This window comes from Prenolepis imparis, unplaced genomic scaffold (assembly GCF_030444845.1).
Source record: "Prenolepis imparis isolate NDT839.2.m4 unplaced genomic scaffold, iyPreImpa1.0 SCAF_10, whole genome shotgun sequence".
Classification (NCBI taxonomy): Eukaryota; Metazoa; Arthropoda; class Insecta; order Hymenoptera; family Formicidae; genus Prenolepis; species Prenolepis imparis.
Genome location: NW_028141168.1, coordinates 1,852,473 through 1,859,829, shown reverse-complemented (window position 1 = coordinate 1,859,829; position 7,357 = coordinate 1,852,473).

The window sequence follows — 7,357 nt, the reverse complement described above, 5'->3', positions numbered from 1 at the left end:
ATTATGCATATATATTTAGGATTAGAGGTTAGATTAGGATATTACTAAATTAATTTGTACTCTGTTTATTTAAATTTTATGAATATTTATTATAATCTCAAAACAATAAACATATAAAGGAGATGAAATATTTCATCCTATTTTTACTATTCTATATAAATAACAGAAAGTAAATAATTATTTGAATCATTTTTGTTAATTCTTATTCTAAGAATATTAAAGCATATCAGTATCAATAAAAGAGCGCGACATATAAGATATTACACCGAAGTTACTTATATATATATATATATATATATCTAACGGAAGCACATCATCTCAGCGAGAGGTGGAGCAAGCATGCAGCAAGCGACGAGCAATGTCACCGCGCCGAAAAATATGATGATGCTTTCATTACTAAGAGACGTAAACAAATAAGCCATCTTACATGGCTATAACCAATTCCGGTCTACCGCTTTCCACGTGCTCATTCACTTAGATATTTTAATTAATAACGCAATAACTATTGCAAATTTAGCAAACTGGTACAATGGCCAGTTTCTTCAACGTCGGATAATAACTTTATCCTCCGGTTAAACTATATCTTTGTCTCTTTTCAGATATGTTCTTAAAAAGAGACAAAAATATAGTCTAACCGGAGGATAAAGTTATCCGACGTTGAAGAAACTGACCATAAGGCCGAGTCCACAATAGATAATTTAAGCCCTAAGTTTTAAGAAATTGACCAATCACAGTCGATTATTCTCCTCGAATTCAACTGTGATTGGTCAATTTCTTACGTTTACGACCTTACGACTCTATTGTAGACTAGGCCTTAGGCTGGGTCCACAATAGGTGATTTATGCCCTAAGCCTTAAGAAATTGACCAATCACAATCGAGCATGAAGAGAATACTCGACTGTGATTGGTCAATTTCTTAAGGCTTAGGGCATAAATCACCTATTGTGAACCCAGCCTTATAGGAACTCTGGAAGTTCTTCGAAAAAGAACAGTAGCAACTCTAACCTACTGTTCACTTTGCTTGTGTTGTTTATTTTGCTCGTGTTGTTTTTGCTTTTATCGTTTTTTATTTGCTCTTCTCGTTTATTAATTTTGCATTTATTTTTATTTACTTTATTTTGCTAGTGTGTGTCCTTTATTTTCATAGTTAATTTTCAGTGTTAACATGGTTTGTCGTGATTTTATGCTGCGTGTATGTCAAAGAATCAAAGAAATCCATGCAAAATACGACATGAAGTTGAAAAGTGTACTAGTATTACTTGTAATAAACATAATTTATGTAAAAGGGTGCATCTTACAGACGATGAAGTCGTCGAAATTAATCAAAATATATGTCCGTTTCGGGAAACTATTTATCAAGAAATGAAACGATTAGCATTTGTATTAAGGGAAACTTTTCCCAAAGATTTGAGGGTCACGACCTGTACATTAAATATGTTGGGCGAATGTCTATGGTCATGTTTAACCTGTGGAACAGCTTCTAGAAATCGTAAGTTTCTACATAATATATATGTATATTTGACTATTTTCTATACACATAAATATCAAGATAAATTAATCGATATCTTTCAGTTGCAGACACTGCACCAGTATGCAATAAATGTTACATTCTATTGACGGAGGACAATATGAAGGCTTTAAGATGTGGACATGCATATTGCTCTTATTGTATAAAACGTCTTCCAATAGAAGTAAAAGAGCCACTTCCTCTTTGGAAACGTAACGAATGTCATCAATGGGCGATATTGATTTGGCTATGTATGTGTGCATTTTGAAACAAATGTTTTTAATTGGTTTTGAAAATTGAAAATTGAAATTTAGCCAATGTAATCTATAAAATGTATATATAAAAAAATCGATGTTTTATACTAAAAAATCTGATTTTACATATATTTTTTTAAAATTATTTTTAGAATTCATAAAGTTAAACAGATCCTCTCCTTTAGTTTGATACATATTTTGGAAAGAAGTAATAACATTCTAAGTATAATCTAATGAATTTTCATCACAAACTCTCAAATACATCAGAATAGAAACGCAATCTTATTGACATATATGTATACTGCATTGACCAAATTTCAATTTTTCAGAATTGAATATGTACATATATTTTTAATTTTATTATAATTATAGAAAGACATTTATACATTATATATTTAACAAAGATACACATATATGTATATATATATATAAATATACATATTGTTTACAGATTAGCAAGAAAAAGAGGCAAAATAAGGACATAAAGAGAAAGAAGATTTAATGTAAAGTATTTTTTAATTAAAAAGATTTTTGTATTATATTTGTGCGCGACGGAACGAGGAGAGTGACGGAGAAAAATCCGGAGCAAAATAATTTAAGTAACGGCGAGACGTATAACAACAATTTACTATTATATTTCACACACAAAATTTAGTTGTAGAGTACAGGATACTTTGCAAATAGTAAGTAAACAGAGAGAGCCAAAACCGCGAGCAACGGCCGAGAGAAAATTAAGGAAAAAGACTAGCGATCCTTCCTTTCTTCCCTTTATCGATTGACACTCTTTATGATTCGAAGGCTAAGCGCGAAGAAGGCACCGCGGTCTCTCGAGGGGGTTTATATAGCATTGTTGTTCTCTAACATTCTGGTTTGTTCTCGCTTGTTATTTTGAGAAGGAGTCAGGACGTGCGGAATTGATTTAGATACAAGTGTATTGTCAACACAGCTGTTTTGTTTTTAATTTCGTCTCCTCTCGAGTGACCGCGGCGGTTATCTGTTTTTCCCGCTTTACGAACAGATATCGCACGTATTGGCGGGAGCTGATTGGTAGTGGCGCGGGGCGATCGCGGAGCCCACGCGGCCGCGCGTGAATTTGAACTGGGTACTTATTCTAATTAATTTAGAATGGCGCCCTTTCCCCTTTCCGCAGTCTATCATGATTTTCGAGCGCATGTTCTCGAACAATATTCTTTATTATATTCTTTATTTATATATATATCTTTCAACACTTACCGTTTATTTTTTATTGAAGCCTATCCTAAACAAATTAAGAGATATTAAAAGAAATAGTTATTAAGACTCCTGAGGACTTGCAGATATTTACATTTATGACGACAGTGTAAAAATACAAAAATTTAAATACAAACACTAAGAATATAAAGGCTCACTATATATCAAATATAAATAGGTAATAGATAGGCTATTCGAGCCGTACACGGATGTCGGTGCGTCGATTCCAACGAAAATTAATTTTTCGTTGGAATTAACTAATTGTGCACGGGGCACAAATTTTGCTTGGTACACCGCCAAGACTTTTTTACGGAACAATCTCAATTCGAGATTTTTAATTCCGAAGATCCCCTCTGTCCCCCCTAAAGAAATGTAGGCGAGAAAAATATAGATCCGAAAGTCGCTGAATCGGGAATCGAACCCGAGACCTTTCGCTTGCCGGGCGACTGCTCTCACCATCTGAGCTATTCAGACCCTTCGACTCTATACTTCTCTCTGCCTTGATAAACAACTATTTGTAAATAACGCCTTTTTCAGCCGGCGTGAATTAAACACTAAGAATATAAAGGCTCGCTATATATCAAATATAAATAGGTAATAGATAGGCTATTCGAGCCGTACACGGATGTCGGTGCGTCGATTCCAACTTTTCTCGCCTACATTTCTTTAGGGGGGACAGAGGGGATCTTCGGAATTAAAAATCTCGAATTGAAATTGTTCCGTAAAAAAGTCTTGGCGGTGTACCAAGCAAAATTTGTGCCCCGTGCACAATTAGTTAATACCAACGAAAAATTAATTTTCGTTGGAATCGACGCACCGACATCCGTGTACGACTCGAATAGCCTATCTATTACCTATTTATATTTAAATACAAAAATATAAAAATTTTATTAAAATTTTTTGCAAAATACGCTGAAATAAAATATGTTTACACAAAATTACACTTGTAATCAATTAAATAGATATGTAAAATAGTCTGAACACTTTTCTGTTCTAACAATCAATAAATAACTAAAATTAACGAGACAGAATCATGAGAGAAGATAGGCAAGAGTAGAAACAGGATACATGTATAAATATAAGATAATGAAAAATTTATTTTGATTATCAGTTTGATTTAAAGAAAACTGACTAGAAGTTACACTTCGCTATTGCTGAGATCTAATCTTTCAAAACTTCTGTTTAATATTTATTCTTTGCCCACACATTTTCTTTTAGAATGTAATAATGTAAATGTAATTCTCTGATAATAACAATTTAATATAAATTAGCATAACAATGTATATACGTGTGTAGCACACACCTTGCATAACCGTAATCTAAATTATGTAATTGAGAACTAAATAACTTTCACACTTTATTCTTTTCTCTTTTCATGATTATTATATTACATTACTCTCATGCACATATATAAAAAAAATTTTTAATATAATTTTAAATACACTAAATTTTAAATATAATTTTTAATTTCTTGTTTTAGATATTTCAGTGGTATTTAGGTAGATTTCATGACTGTCGCCATAACAACCTTCATATCAATGATTGGTAGTTTTGGCGACAAAAAGAAATTTGATTTCCAATATTTCAGTGGTATTTAGGTAGATTTCATGACTGTCGCCATAACAACCTTCATATCAATGATTGGTAGTTTTGGCGACAAAGAAATTAGATTCCAATATTTCAGTGGTATTTAGGTAGATTTCATGACTGTCGCCATAACAACCTTTATATCACAATGATTTTTGCAGATTGGTAGTTTTGGCGACAAAATAACATACATATTGCTATTGACAATAAACTAATTTATATTAATCACCAAAAGATATATTCTGTTATATAACAACGAAAATGATAGTATACGAATAGTAACATTAGATAAATATGCAATTATATAAGCAAAATTAAATTTTTAATATTTCAGTAGTATATAGGTAGATTTCGCGACTGTCATCATAGCTGCCTTAATACCGCAATAGTTTTGATGACGGTCGCCAAAACTGCCAAATGTAGCCAAAACTGCCTCTTCATGGAAGAAAGTGTCATGGAAACTGCCCCTGGACATATATATATATATATATATATAGACCCGTATTCATAGTCTGATCTTATATTGAAGATCGTCTTAAGTCCGAACTTGATATGCTACGCAGCCATTTGATTGGTTGAAGTCAACCTCTGACCAGACTTAAGACGATCTTAAATATGAGGTGGGGAGCACAGACTTTTGCATAGACGCATAAGCGTATGCATAAGAAATTTGATTGGTTGAATTTCTTATACATACGTTTATGGACCATCAAATTTCTTAGGATCCATTCACATGGACTGATATTTTCCGCGTAACGCGTATCGCGTAACCAATCGAACATTCAATTCCGCGTAACAGAAAATGAGGAACGGCTCTGATTGGTTACGTGATACGTGGAAAATATCAGTCGATGTGAATGGATCCTTATGCACAGGGTTGGGAACGTATCATACCTTATGTATCATACATAGATATCCTACGTATGATACTAAGGGTGCGTTCGGTTTGGGCGCTTACACGCTTAAAGCGCTTTTAAGCGTTATTCACATCGTTTGCTTTGGAGTTGTAAGCGCTCACAGATCGACTAATGACGTCATTGTGATAAGTATAAAATAATAATTAATAATAAAAAATAATAATTAAAAAATCGCGATTTTAAAAAACTGAAAATATTTAGTTAAGGGGTACGGAACAGCATCGCGTTACAGATGCGCCGTCCCTGAGACAGAGCTCCGTGCGTCTTAGTTACGGTTATCGGGCCACGCGTTGCTAAGGTCTCGAGCGTAAGTGGGGGCCGCTAGGCGGTGAGCCTCGGAAATCGGCCGAAAAGTGCAAAACGTGGACAGCTCTGACCTATTGTTAACTATTGTGCAGAGTTGTTATTAAAAAGTAATATAAATAATAAAATAATATGAATAAGGGCGGAAAACCCAGACATTCTTTCTGGACAGAAGGAACTTTTATTGAAAAATGAAATGATAAAGGAAAAAAGTCATGATATAACAAAAATTATCGATTTTATTAATTGGTTTAGGATATTAAATAATATATGCTTTGTTTATTAACTACATTAAACACTGTACTATTATATACTGCACTTACATTTTCAATTTCACTTCTTTTTTGTTTTTTATTTATAGACTGCATATTGCATATTTAAAAGATCTGTTCTTTATTAATGGTTAATATACAGATTTGAAGTTAGGATTAAATATCAAATTTCATGCATAAGTTGTGTTCCAAAATTCACTGCTAGTGCTGAAAATCCATAATATACATAACGTGAACTATAATTTTCAGCGCTGGCAGTGAATTTTGGAACATAGCTATAATTTGATACGTATCCTACATATGATACGCAATCATACGTATTATACGTAGGATACTTCTGGAATACGTATCAAACCCATCCCTGCTTATGCATACGCCTATGCCAAAGTCTGCGCCGGCCCTAAGATCGGACTATATACGGGCCATAAACAAGTAAGTCATCTTACATGCCTACCGATTCCGGCCTATCGCTTTCCATGTGCTCATTCGCTCTGATATTTTAATTAATAACGCAATAACTATTGCAAATTTAGCAAAATGGTATAAGACTTTTGTTTATTTCCGTTCTATCTCCTCACGAGTGTTGGCATAAGGCTGGGTCCACAATAGGTGATTTATGCCCTAAGAAATTGACCAATCACAGTCGAGTATTCTTCTCATACTCAATTTCTTAAGTCCTGGTCTACAATAGTTATTTAAGCTCTAATAGCGAATTCGATTGGACGCACTAGTGCGTACTGAGTGCACATAAAGGTTATCACACCTATTGTAGAACGGGCCTAAAGGTTTATCGCACACAGTTTCACAATGACATAAGTAATTAAAAAAATTAATTATTTAATAGTAAGAACTATTATTATCATTATTCATATTGAACAACAATAATAATATCTCTTACTATTAATTATTTTACTTTTTTAATTACTTATATCATTGTGAACTTATGTGCAATAAACCTTTAGGCCCGTTCTACAATAGGTGTCGTAAGTCATAAGACGTAAGAATTGACCAATCACAGTTGAATTCGAGAAGAATAATGGACTGTGATTGGTCAATTCTTACGACTTATGACTTACGACACCTATTGTAGAACGGGCCTTATATGCACTCAGTGCGCATTAGTGCATCCAACCGAATTCGCTATAAGCCTTAAGAAATTGACTAATCACAGTTGAGAATTCTCCTCATACTCGACTATGATTGGTCAGTTCTTAAAGCTTAGAGCTTAAATTACCAATTGTAGACCAAGCATAAATCTTACAGTGGGTCCACAATAGATGATTTAAG